Raw genomic sequence first — 13458 nt, 5'->3', positions numbered from 1 at the left:
TGTATCTTATGCAGGTGTTTTCACTCAGTTTTAAAGGTTTTACAAGTGTTTTCCATGTTTTGGAGTTTTTAAAGGCATTTTGGAGTGCATTTTGGAGCAAAAGTACATTTTTAGATAAATTCAGGTCGTCAGAAGTTTGGCAACCAATGAAGACCTTCTCACCGTATGATTATCCCCAAATTTTGAGATATTATAGAGGAGACAACCAGCTTTCTAACACTCTTTGAATCAAAGCAATCCAACGGTTAGATCTCAAGATATCATCAGGCCGATCAACACAAGTCCAGTCAAGCACAAGTGCTTTCACCCCGGCCAGCCTTCTTCCCCCGGTGGACCTATGTCCGAACCTCAGGAGCCCAACTAAGGGTCCAGACACTTCCTGCACCCATTTTACAAGCCCTAGGCGCCCAAGACTTGGAGAAGCACTATAAATACTCATTTTTAGGTCTTTTGTAAGATAGCATGTTTCTTCTCTTTGAGAGAGAACTCATTTCAAGTTTTAGGTTTTATTTTTATGCATTTGTAGATGCTATCCATCGCCAATCTGTCTTCAATAAGAGAAGTTTTTCTGCAACTTTTTTTTTTCCTTTTCTTCTTCTTAGTTCTAAACCGATGATGATGTCTACCTCAGCCATGTCTGAGTAGTCACCTAGTTGGGTGAAAGGGTATTCCAAAGGGACCCCATGTTGGAATGACATCTAGGTTTTTAGGAAAAAGGATTTCAATTTTTAACATCCAAATCTCAAAGCGGTAATTATGGATTGCCCTCACCATGGATTCTCAGATGCTCAGCTGTTAAGTACCTTCTACAAAGGTGCTTTACCAAAGGTTAGACTCCTCTTGGACACAGCTTCAAATGGTAATTTCATGACCAAGGAAGTCAATGATGCCATGACCCTAGTGGAGAATGTAGCTCAAAGTAATGAGCTTTATGGATCAGACTTTGAAAGGAATTCAAGAGGAGTTGTGAGTGCTGAAGAGGAAAAGACAAGGAAAGACATCAAGTCTCTCAATGAGAAGCTAGACACACTTCTCTTAGCTTCTCATCCGTCAGCCAACTTTGTTAGAGATGTGAATCATGTGTTTCAAGATACATTTCAAAGGGAAGACATCACAGCTGAGGTGAACTTTGTAGGTGGCCAACAAGGTTACCAAAAGGGCTTTACCTACTACAAGAATCCCCCAAACCAGAACTTCTATCCTCAAAACACTCAACAACAAGGTTTTGTCCCTCCCCAACAACAAAGTCTCCAACAGAGCTCAGGGAATAAGAATAAAGAACCTGCTCCAGCAAATCCTCAAAGGTCAAGCAAGTGGTGCCATGGACTTCAACAAGAAAATGGCAGATATTAACAACAAGGTGGATTGCACTTATTCTGATCTTCTAACTCAACTTTCAACCTTGGCTTACAAATTCAAGACTCTAGAGAACAACAAAGGCCACTGTAGTTCTCAAGCTCAAAGATCTTTACCAGGGACATCAATTGCACATCAAACAGAATACTGCAATGCAATCCTCTCAAATGATGATAATCATGCTGCTGTCCAAGAAATTGAGGATCTTCTCTATGGCAATGTCTCAAGTGCAAAGTGCCTGACCCAAGATGATGAGAACGCCATCATAGAGGAGTTTGACTTCCTGTTCTGTGGTCTCAATGAGGACATTGAGAAAGAAGGTGGGGAGGCAGCTTGTTTTGATATGAGAAAGAATGATTCTGAGATTACTGAAAGAAAGGATCAGAGAATGGTTCAAGGAAGGACATCTGATGGAGTCTCTAGCACTGGTTCAACAAGGGTGAAACCCAAATTTATTCCCAAGCTAGGCAACCCAGGAAAGTTCTCCATCTCATGCTCTCTTGGAAACTTGAAAGTGGAGAATGCTTTGTGTGATTCTGGATCAAGCATCAGTGTAATGTCTTTAGACATGGTGGAGAGACTAGGGATCAAGAGTCTTAAGCATCACCCCATGTCAATCACCTTTGGAGATTCATCCTCAAAGAAACCATATGGAATCCTTGAAGACTACCCATTGTAAATTGGTGAATGCACAGTTACAACAGATTTTGTAGTTATGAAGATGAAGAAGACAAAAGAGCTACCTCTTTTGCTTGGAACTCCATTTCTGAACACCACAGGAGCAAGGATGGACTTTGATACTCAAAGAGTGGTGCTTGCTAAGGTAGATGATGAAGTATCTTATCCTCTTAAGCCTCCTCTTGCTGGTTTTTTTGGAGTTATATCTGATGATTCTGATGAGTTGAAACGCTATGGGACGATGTATGTGGGGAGTATTGGAACTATAGAAAAGCTCAACCCCTTGCATCTGTTGAGAAAAAGAATGAATCCCTAATAAGACCTGAACTTGAGTTTGAAGGGGATTTCTTTAGTGATGATGAAGCTTGCTTGGAATCTCTATCTCCTACACCAAGTGATAAGGAGATCAGCAGAAACAAAGGCAATGGCTCAGGGTCTCAAGACAAGAACCCACCAAGAACCAGACCATTCACTCTTGAGTCATCTTCTCAAGTCTTAACTCTCACTCCTTGGAAGTTTGATGGTGGAGCTGTTGAATACAAGGTTTAAGGCAATGGAAGATCAAGACCATTTGCCAAAGTCAGAGCTATCCTCACACCAGAGTTCAAAGACAAAGGATCTGATGGTGTCCAAGAGCTGATGCACAAGGACCTCATGCTTGAATTCATTGACAAGACAAGGAGCATCAAAGCTCCTCCTCTCCCTCACTAAAAAGAGTGTAAGAAGTCAAAATTAGTGACTTTAAACAAAGTGCTCTTGGGAGACACCCTAAGCATATCCTTGTATATAGTTTCTTTTATTGCTTTCTTTGGTTGTTTTTAGGATGTTTTAATCTTTTGTTCAAGTGTGTTCAGGTTTTAGAGAGGTCCAGGTGCAGTTTTGAAAGGATTGGAGAAGAGAAAAGATGAAAAATCGGCTGAGGAATGCATTCATATCGACATGATATCTCTTGGTGTGTTTGCTCGGTGTAAACAAGAAGGAGATGCCGAGAAAATATCGACCACCACACCGAGCAAAATGAGGTCGGTGCAGTGCAGAAGGAGCCAAGCCTTGTTCCACACCGACATGATTTCATTTGGTGCACTTGCTCGGTGTAAACACGAAGGAAAAGCCGAGAGAATATCGACCACCACACCGAGTAAAATGAGGTCGGTGTGGTGTATGAAAAATCCAAGTCTTGCTCCACACCGAGGAGATTCACCTCGGTGCACGACCTTGGTGCAAGAAAGGAGAAAACTTAGAAGCAGACCGACCTCCACACCGAGTTGATTCACGTCGATATGACTGCAAGAGCGCTTCAAAGATTGAACGCAACGGATGGTTTACAGACCGATTTGGCCTTTAATGTCTTCAGCAGTATTGTATACAATTGAGCTAACTTTGCAATGAAGTTTGAATCAGGCCATTCGGATCTATGGTTAGAGAGTAACACTCGTTTGAACGCGCGCCTGTCTCTCAGCCGAAATACAGACCGAACCATTGTGACTCAAAGAACCAGTCCGAAGGGGGCATTACACTCCGAAACAGTCTCGGAGCTCTTCACAAAAGTTGTAGAATATTGAGTCAGTGATCCAATGAAGGTAATCGAGAATCATTCTGATAATTGGTTCGGAAGATAGGTGGATTCTCGCTGAGCATATGTCGATACTACCTTGGCGCCCCCTTTGTCTCAAGTTATCCATAGGACTGTCCAGGCAATTTCAAAGCTTCAGCTACATCCAGGTGTCTCACAATGACAATTAAGGAGTCTCATCTTCAACCAAATAGGCCCAAAATCTCCAGCCCAATCTCCAAGACTTTAAAGAAGTAACACTCCAACTTGTACATAGCATTTAGAATAGCTTCTTTTTTCTTTTGCATTTTGAATTTTTGCTTTGCAGTTCTCTCTTATGCTTTTATAACACAAGGGACTGTGTTATCTAAGTGTGGGGTAGGGGTTTTGTGTCTACTAATCATGTTTGTTCTTTTCTTATTTTTCCATTCCATTTTGAGTCTCATCTTGCATTCATCTATGTGCATGTAAAAACCAAAAAAATTGAAAAGAAAAAAAATCTGGAAATTTTAACACGAAAAATGATTATGTAGTTGCATTCACATTTTTTAGGATTGAGTCTAGTTTGCATCATATAGGTTGCATCTTGCTGGGAGTAATGATAGGTTGCATCCTTGAGAGTACATCACTTTGAGAATTTGGATCAAATATGCTTGTGAAATGATTTATGTGCTTGCAAAGCTTGAAATGATCTGAATCTGAGAAGCAAGTTTGAATTGAACTCACCTCTAATAAGTGAAAACCTTGAACTTGACTTTAAATTATCTTGTGATGCATTGTTTGAATAAGCTTGTGGATACCAATATACATATTTGAGCTAGAATTCTGTTTTTACCATCCTCTCCCTTAGCTCAAATAGCTGAATCCACATTTGGATCAGTTTTACCTCACCCTGAACTCATCCTTCTTTCAAGCCAATTGTTTGGTGTGATTGAAAGGCCACCTTGGACCAAACTTAGCAGAAAGTGTTAGGTTTAGGGCGACAAGGGCAAGTCTCATTGAGTGCTAAGTTCCATCATCAAGGAGCTGAGAGATTTGGCAGGAACTAAGTGTGGGGGAATACTTGTTGGTGAGTGGAAAAAGGAGAGATGAGTGGAAATAAAAGGAGAATGGTGAGAACTAGGGGATAGAAAAAGAAAGAAATCAGTCTTGGAGTTTTGAGTCAAAGAAAGTGAGCTCTAGTGTTTTGAAAAGAAAGTGTCTAGCCTCTAAGTGAAAAGAAAAGAAAAGAAGCCAAAGAGCTCAAATTTTTAAAAAAAAAAAAAAAAAAAGAGGCTAGAGGTTACAAAAGAAACTGAAAAAGACCTGTGTAAAGTTTGGACTCCAAGATTTGTGTATGAAAAGGAAAAGAGAATCCCCTAGTGAGAGAAGAATGAGTGTGAAAAGTAAGCAAGTGAGGAAACTTTGAGTAGAGTGTGGGGTGGGAGGAGTCCTTACCCTTGTATGCATAGGTTGCCTTTTACCTTAAGCATTCTACCAAAGTTTGGTCATTCATAGAGAGATCCTTTTGCTGCATTGAACCCACTCAGGCATTGATGAGATCATTTTAGTCTCATAACCTCACCTTAGCCAAACTCTGTTTGTTTAAACAATGCATCATTTGATCCACTTGGTAAAAAGCTTAATGAATGTTAAAGAGTTGAGGAATAGGAGAACTTGTGGAGATTACTGTTGAGTTGATACATCAAAGTATGGTTTTGCATTGCATATTGAGCATGAACTTGAATTCTCTTAGTGGTCACTTCTCTCAAAGGAAATATGAACTCCCATGCATTCAACCTCTCTCTCTCATTTGTTCTTGTTTGCTTGAGGAAAAGCAAAGGACAAGTGTGGGGGAGTTAATATACTCATATTTTGTCATGTTAAAGATTGCATTTTTGTCCAAATATTGAGTCTCATGCATACATTTAGGTAGTTTTATATATATTTTTCTTTGCTTTTGTCTATAGTTAGGAACTGCATTAGGTCCTAGAGAATTTTGCACTTTTGGAGTGTTTACAGGTCATTTGGGGCTAATTGGGAGCAATTGGGACAAAAGCCATGGAGAGACCATCACCTTATGCGCATCAGACTCGGACAAGTGTTATGGAGCCGACAATCCCTCAACTTTAACACCTGAGAAGGAGGACTTTCACCAGGATTCAGCCTCTGTAGTCTTCATACCGAATCAAGAAGGTCGAGTCTAGTTTCCAGAACACTTAAGATCGTCCTATTTAGAGTTGTGAGCTGAAAGTTACGGCGATAAGAAGCAGTACATGTCTTGGAGCGTATAAAGGACCAAAGCAACGCGCATCAAAGAACCGGTGGAACGGTGTCCTTGCCGACGTCATCTGAACCCGAACACTTCACCAAAGTTGGAGCGGAAGGAGCCAACTCGCTCATGGAGTTGACCAAGCAAGGTTTGGACCAGTGAGCAAGGAGTTATGAAGGATTTGGTGCAAGTGGTCTACATTCATATTGAGAAGGAGTACCGACCAAAATTAGGTCGGTATTACCTTGGAACCTTGACGATTTTGGCTGGCATTTGGAAGCCAAAATGCCGAAGAAATATCGACGTCCTGCACCGACTGAATCCTGCTCGGTATTGATCCCCTGAAGCTATCCTTAACGCCGCACCGAGGTGAGTTCAGCCGGTGTAGCGCCTCGGTGTAACCACTCTCAAATTGCCGAAGAAATATCAACCTCCTGCACCGACTGATATCTGGTCGATACATTCTCGAACCAGGACGTTTTTATGGGCCTTTTTGGGACCAATACCTAGTTTGTTCTAGGTTGGCCCATCAAGAAATCCTACCAATATATGTATATGTTTTAGTCATTATCTAGCAGAATAAGGTTTGTTTTCTCTGGTTTCTCTTTGCCTCTTTTGTGAAAACCCAGATTTTGTTAAGAGATATTTCAAGGATTTAATCAATATTAATCTGTTTCTTATCATCTTTTCTTCTTATCTTTGCTTCTAATCATGTTTAACATCACCTCTTGCAAAAGATTAGGTGTGTTAAGCATGATTAGTGAGTAGTCATCTTTTAAGCTTTAGGTGTGTAGATTAGGGTGCTTAGATGTTTGATTTGTGATGTTTAGGTTCTAGATTCTCCTTTCCTTTCCTTAGTTAGCTGCTCTTAATGCCTTATTTCCTTGAGAAAGTGAAATCTGGGTTCATAGGCATTTCATGCACCAAAGGTGTTTGATGAAATGCCTGAATGAGCTAACTTAAGGGTTTATGTTTTGAATGCCATGGGAATGTTTGTTTGAAGTATAAATGACATATTAGAACTGTTTATTAATGCATATTGATCATCATTACCACAAATGAGAGTTAGGTTTGAATGCTGATTAGTATAGTGGTCATTGTCTTAGGAAAGAAATGATCTTGCTTTGAGTTCTAAGTTGATTGGAATTTGAGATCATGTGATGCTTGCTTTATCTTTTTGTACAAGATTCAGTCTTTCTTAGCACTTGTTTTTATGCACAAAGAGGCTGTCTGGTCATATTAGACTTGGAACCTTATGCTTGTTGATTGCTTATTCACTAATGGGAATTAGTCTTGATTAAGTAATTTGCAAAGGGATTTCTGTCATGGGAATGAATTAATCTATTTTTGAAGTCTAGACTAAAGAATTTCAAGTGTTGTATTGTTTGCTTAGCATCATGAATTAAGTATTGAAAGCACCCTGATCAATGATCACATCTAGAGGTTTAGCTTTATCTTTATTTGAATTTGAGCCTTTGCTTTGTTGTCTTGCTTGTTTAGTTCTTAATTACTGCTTATTTGTTCTTGCTTGTTTTATTATATGCTTTTAGATAATTTTGGTTACCAACTCATCTGTTTAGTTAGACTTGGATTAAGAATTGATCCTCATAGTCTTAGTGTCTAGAATCTCTCCATTTGAGGATTGATACCTCAAGTGCTACAATGACATGAGTAGTTGAGGAATTAATCAAGGATTGAAAAATTCCTGCTATCACGCGTGTACGAGATATGCTTTGGGAATATGCGTATATTACGGATCTAACACACCAATACTAATTTTTTGCTGCTTCCCGAGGTTAACGAGGACCCTTCGGAATTTCTATATAAAGAGAGTTTCTCATTCACTTCTCTTCATAATTTCAGATCTCCAACTTTCTCAAAGGTAGCTCTCCCTTCTCTCTTCTTTCTTTCTCTAGTTTTATTTATTTTTCAGCTAGGGTTTTGAGGACTCCACCGATGCCGATCACCTTTCCGACAAGCCAAGCCGCGTAGTATATTCTGTAACTTCTGTATAAACCAGTAAATTATGTCGAGCCGAGGATTCGTTAAACTCTCTCTTTCACTACGAGCCGCGCCCTATGAACACGGAGGCAACAGACACAGATCGTCTGTTTCAGGACCTGGCCAGGAATTTTTTCTGACGAGCCCATCTGGTGCCCGGAGGACGAGGCGTTTGTTACTTCGAGCCCATCTGGTGGCTGCTCTGTGGTGGATGAGGCGTCTATTTTTCCGAGCCCATCTGGTGTCCGCTCTGTGGATGATGAGGCGTCTAAATCGATGGGTCGTTCCGCTGTTCATCATATAAATAACGAGGTCGTAGATTTTGCTGCGAGAGAAGCCGAGGATGAGGTTTTCCTGTTCAACCCGGTAGAAGCAAGGCTCAAACTAGAACGTCTCATGGCGAGCCGAGGTGCCTTTACATCCGGAAAAAAGAGGGCTCGCCAAGGGAAGACACAACGGCCCGACCCCCCCCCCCCCCCCCGGTTCTACACTCTCTTCTCCAGAATCCCTCGAGGCGTTATGGCACCGATTTGGAATTTACGAGGCAGTTGACTTCGTCCTCCCTGGAAAGACGGACCGAGCTGACAAGCCTCCGTGAATCACTTTACTGTCTACAAGGCGTTTTTTGAACTATGCTTCCTTTGGTTTCTGATCTCTAAGGTAATGCTTGAGTATCTGTGGAAGAACGGCATCTCAATTGGGCAAATCATGTCGAGGGGTTTGCGGCACATGATCGGCATTCTGGTTTGGAGCTTTGAATGTGGGATTCACGTCGAGCTTAAGCACTTGCCCAATTTGCTGGAGATTAGAAAGGCTCCGGACGGGAATAAATTTTATATCTCCAACAAATCGAAGCGCCGGATCATTGGCGGTTTTCCGAGGAAATATTATTTTTGGAATGAGTGCTTTTTCTATGTCCCAGTGAATGAGGAGTCAGTGGGCGAAGACTTTGTTTGCAAGACTAAAACCGACTAGGGACCACTTGGTTGTTGAACCAAAGCCCTTCTTCGGCTCGGAGTCTCTACACACTTTTTCTTGGCTTCTTGGCTTACGTTTTTCTTTTCTTCCTTTGTTTTGATTTTTGGAATATCTTGCCTCCCGTTCCTGTTCAATGTCCAAGACGCCCTATCAGCCCGGAGAGTTAACTGAAAACGACATTTCTCGCTAGAGAGAGTGGAGAGAGCCCAAGCCATTCTTGCAGGGGTTCCTATCAGTTTGGAAACTTCAGAATCTTCAGGAGACACACGAGATGGTAATTTTTACTTTGAGGGATCAAAAAAGGCGCAAAGTTGAAGAGGCCGAAAGGCGAGCCGCGGAGGCCCTTCGGCAAAGTGGAGAGGCAACAGCGAGAGAGGGTCCGCTGAACCCTGAAATGGGGAACAAAGATGTTCCTGTTACTGCTGCAAATGTCGCCGAGGAGAAAGCTGCCGAAGAGAAGGGAGCCAAGGTTGAATCAGGGGAAATTATTCCCAAGGCATCAAAGGAAAACTCCGGAGCTCGGAGTCAGACACTGCCCTTCCTCAATCAAAGAGGCCTCTTGCTTCCACCTTGCAGAAACATGATTCTGGCTGCAAACAGGCCGCGGTGAGGGAGGAAAAAGGGTATCCTCCCACAAGGACGAGCCATTCAAGAAGAAGCGCAAGGTGCCGCCAAGCGAGCCGTCTTTGCCCAAGCTGTTAGTTGATGACCCGACCGCTTCGGCGGTGATGTTTTTGAGGGTTAACAATGCTAATACGAGGCTCCCGCCTCCCGAAAATTTGAAGAGAGTGAAGTCTTATTCGGCGATGGCTCAGCGCGGCACTAAGGTAAGACTTTTCTATTCAAAAAAGCTTAACGCCTCAGCTTGATACTCATGATGATTCCTTGTTCTGACTATCAACGAGATGATGGCTGCTTATGAATCCGACATAGCAAAAAATGAGCACCGTTTGGACGAGGCGTAAAAGGAGGTGGCGGCATCAAGAGAGAAGTTGGGCGAGGCGATGACTCGTATTAAGGCGTTGGAAGCAGAGAAGATAGTCCTCCGTGCCAATTTTGATAAGGCTGCCACAATGGCTACTCGTCTCGAGGAGTTCTGGAGGGCGAAGAGTGCCAGGATTGCTTCATTGAAGTGGCATATGGAGGCTAAGGATGTTTTTCTCGAGGCTAAGGATGTTTTTCTCGAGGCCAAGGTGAGGAGAGCTCGGAAAGAAGCAAGGCGCGAGGTCCAGCAGCACCTTTCAAAAGTGGAGGAATCGATCACCAACTTCAGAAAGCCAAGGATGCTGAGAACGAACTTGGCCAGATCAAAAGTAACCTTGCTATGATCGACAAGCTCCAAAAGCCTGACGGTACGACTCTGGATGTCGGAGAGGAAAAGCTGAAAAGCTGGGAGGTTGAGTATTCCGGGGCTGACGAGGCCTACGAGCGTGTTGCCTCCAAGCTGAGAGGTTAACTGGTTTTCCCTCCGGTCTCTCCAGATTCCGTTGACTCTTTTTTGGGGAACGAACCGCTTGAAGACGCTGCTGCCAATCTCAGAATAGTGGATCCCACAGGGTCGAATCTGAGCACTCCAGGCGTTTTGAACCTTCTTGCCGAGAAGGAATTGCGTGCTGAAGCTTGACTTTCATCACCCTTCACTTTCTCTTTTTCCTTTTCTTTTTACGACTAATTATGTACTCTTTTTTTTTCTGAACAAAGTGCCTGGATGGCTTTTTCCACCTTCTTTTGTTCGTTGAACTCTTGGGGGATTTATCTGATAATGGTTTTACTTATATTTCTCTTGTTTGGATGGTCTCTCGATTTATATCGAGATGTTTCGAGTGATAGTGATGAGGCGTTTCCACTACATGATGAGCTGTTTTAGGTTAGAGTTCTTTAACAATTTTTTTTTTTTGACTTATGTCATGTGTCCGAGCTGATACGTATGCTTTTTCCGGGTTGTAGAATTGTCTTTGATCTTTGATGATTTAGTAGTTGCTTTGATTTGTTCGTTCGACTTCCCCTTTGAGAGGAGGGCTGATATTTATGTGATATTGACTGTTTTTATCATAAGTTATAACGTACGACGAGGTGTTAGCCGAGATCCTCTGTCGACAAGACGAGAATAAGCTTTAGTATAACGAAACTGGGTAGTTTTCTTTCAAATATGACTAAGTACAAACGTTTCCGTGTTTGGCCGGGTTTTGAGGGTTTACTGCGGTTAATACCGAAGCGCTTTTTAAAGTAAGGTGATATGTTTTATGACCTTTTGATAGACTGATCGTTCGTGAGAAGGGGTAAACCTTTGTTGCCAAGGCCTTTAACTTGGGACGGTTTTTGCTTACCGAGGTGTTAGTCCTGAATTTGTCATTGCCGAGGTTAAAGCCAAGCGGAAAGTTTCAGAATATGATTGTTGACCGACGTTCCCGAGATGGTGAGTGTGTTTTGCTGGGTTTTAAGAGTTCACTTCGGTTTTAGAGAAAGCGATAAAGTCTCGATTTATAATGTCGTCTGTGATAATGAACAGTGGCAACCAATACGTTTTTAGTCTGAAATTTGTATACTCGCTTAATTTTTATCCATAGAGGATGTAACTTACAACCACGTCCTAGGAAAGGTGGTAAAAGTCCGTTTAGAGAACTTTGTCTTGTTGTGGCCAGCAACGAGACGAGGTGTTTGGTGTTTGGATACCGAAGTCAAATGTTAACGAGCAGAAATTTTGCTGAAGCAATGCGGGATGGATAAAAATAAATCACTTTGTAAGACAAGTAAATGTCTAGCCAACGTAAAACAAGTGTATAAAAGACTAGCCGAAGTGAAAAGAAACCCATGAAAAAAGACTAGCCGAGGTAAATATACGTTTAGAGATAACTGACCCGACGAGCTGAAAAGTTAGGAAATGGTGTAAGTATAAGTGTATATGTACCCACTTCCCCCCTCCCCCTTTTAGGAGAGGAGACAGCTTAACCCGCCTGTGGATGGGCTGCCTACGTACCATTTGCAGGGATTAAGCCGTCATGTAATTCTTGTTGGTTGTGGTGTGTCCTCAGTGATAATACTTTTTCAGGTGCATGGCGTTCCACGATCTCGGAATCGCTTCGTCAGTCATCATAGCGAGTTCGTAGACTCCTGGGCGAACCACTTTCGTGACCTTTTAGGGTCCTAGGCGAAAGGTCTACAGTTCGATCCTGGGCAGCACCATTTTTGTTACCTTGTAGGGTCCTTCCCAATTTGCTCCGAGCTTCCCAGCATTCCTCTCGGAAGTGTTTTGGAATACCTTTCTAAGGACGATCTCCCCTTCTTAAAATATTCGGCTTCAGACATTTTTGTTGTAATATCTCGTTGTCGCTTGTTGGTAGTTTTGGACTCAGATTAAGGCCTGGTCACGCCTCTCATTGACTAAGTCGAACTCGTACAACATCATCAGGTGATTCAGATCTTCTTGTCTGGGCAAAAGTCTTCGTCGAATTCCAGGGAATTCCACCTTGGGAGGGATCACGCATTCTGTTCCATAAACAAGGGCGAATGCGGTTTCTCTGGTGGCTCAGCGTGGAGTTCGATGTGGCCAGAAAACTCCTTCCAGTTCGTATGCCCATCGTCCTTACTTAGCGTTGAGTCTCTTTTTTAATCCGTCCAAGATATTTTTATTAGCTGCTTCAGACTGTCTGTTCCCCTAGGGATACCTTGTCGTGGATTTACTTAGGCGAATTTTCTACTTCTCGCATAAAGCTTCAAAATGAGTTGACATGAATTGAGATCCGTTGTCGGAGACTATCTCGTAGGAAATCTCGTGTCGACAAAGTGTTCAACCTGGGCGTCCTTTATGCTTGCGTATGAGTCAGCCTCGACCAATTTGGAGAAGTAGTCTGTTAGAACAAGCATGAAACTCTTTTAATTATGGAGACTCGATGGTTAAAATGTGGTATCAAGTTTGGGAAAGATTAACCCGAATAAGTCTTACAAGGACAGAACCCTGGTTTATTATTGGTGACATGAATGAGATTACAAGTAATAATGAAAAGCAAGGGGAAATTTAATGCATGCTTCCACGTTTGTGTCCTTTCATTTTATGATTCGGGATTGTGGTTTCTTAGGAATTCCCTTGTTTAGGAAATACAATGTCTTGGAGAGGAATAAGGAATGGGAAAATTGTCTGATGCAGACTTTTCCGAGCTCTAGCAAATGAGGATTGGCATGAGCTTTTCTCACACTCATTTGTTGAGTATCTGGCAATGATTGGTTCGGACCATAGGCCAGTCGTCGCAAAAAATTGAAAATAAGATTCTACGAAACAAATCACAATTTTGTTTTGATAAACGATGGTTAGGACAAGCTGGTTTAATGGAAACAATTCCCAAAGGCTGGGATCTAAATACTGGTGGTGTGGGAATGAACTTCATGGCAAAAATTCGGAACTGTAGACAAGAGATATCCAAATGGAGGAAAACCCTACGCCATATGGAAAGGACAAAATTGAGGATTTGAAACAGAAACTATAAGAGATCCAAAACAATGACGCACAATCGGAAGAGGAACTGAAGGATACAGCAAAAAAGTTACAGACAGCTTATCGGGATGAAAAAACTATATTGGCAACAGAAAAGTCGGACTCAATGGGCACAGGCAGGGGATAAAAATACCAAATTTAACCATGCCCTAG

The sequence above is a fragment of the Eutrema salsugineum genome, unplaced genomic scaffold (genome assembly GCF_000478725.1).
Source record: "Eutrema salsugineum unplaced genomic scaffold, Eutsalg1_0 scaffold_4, whole genome shotgun sequence".
Lineage (NCBI taxonomy): Eukaryota > Viridiplantae > Streptophyta > Magnoliopsida > Brassicales > Brassicaceae > Eutrema > Eutrema salsugineum.
Note: the sequence above shows the minus strand (reverse complement) of the source record.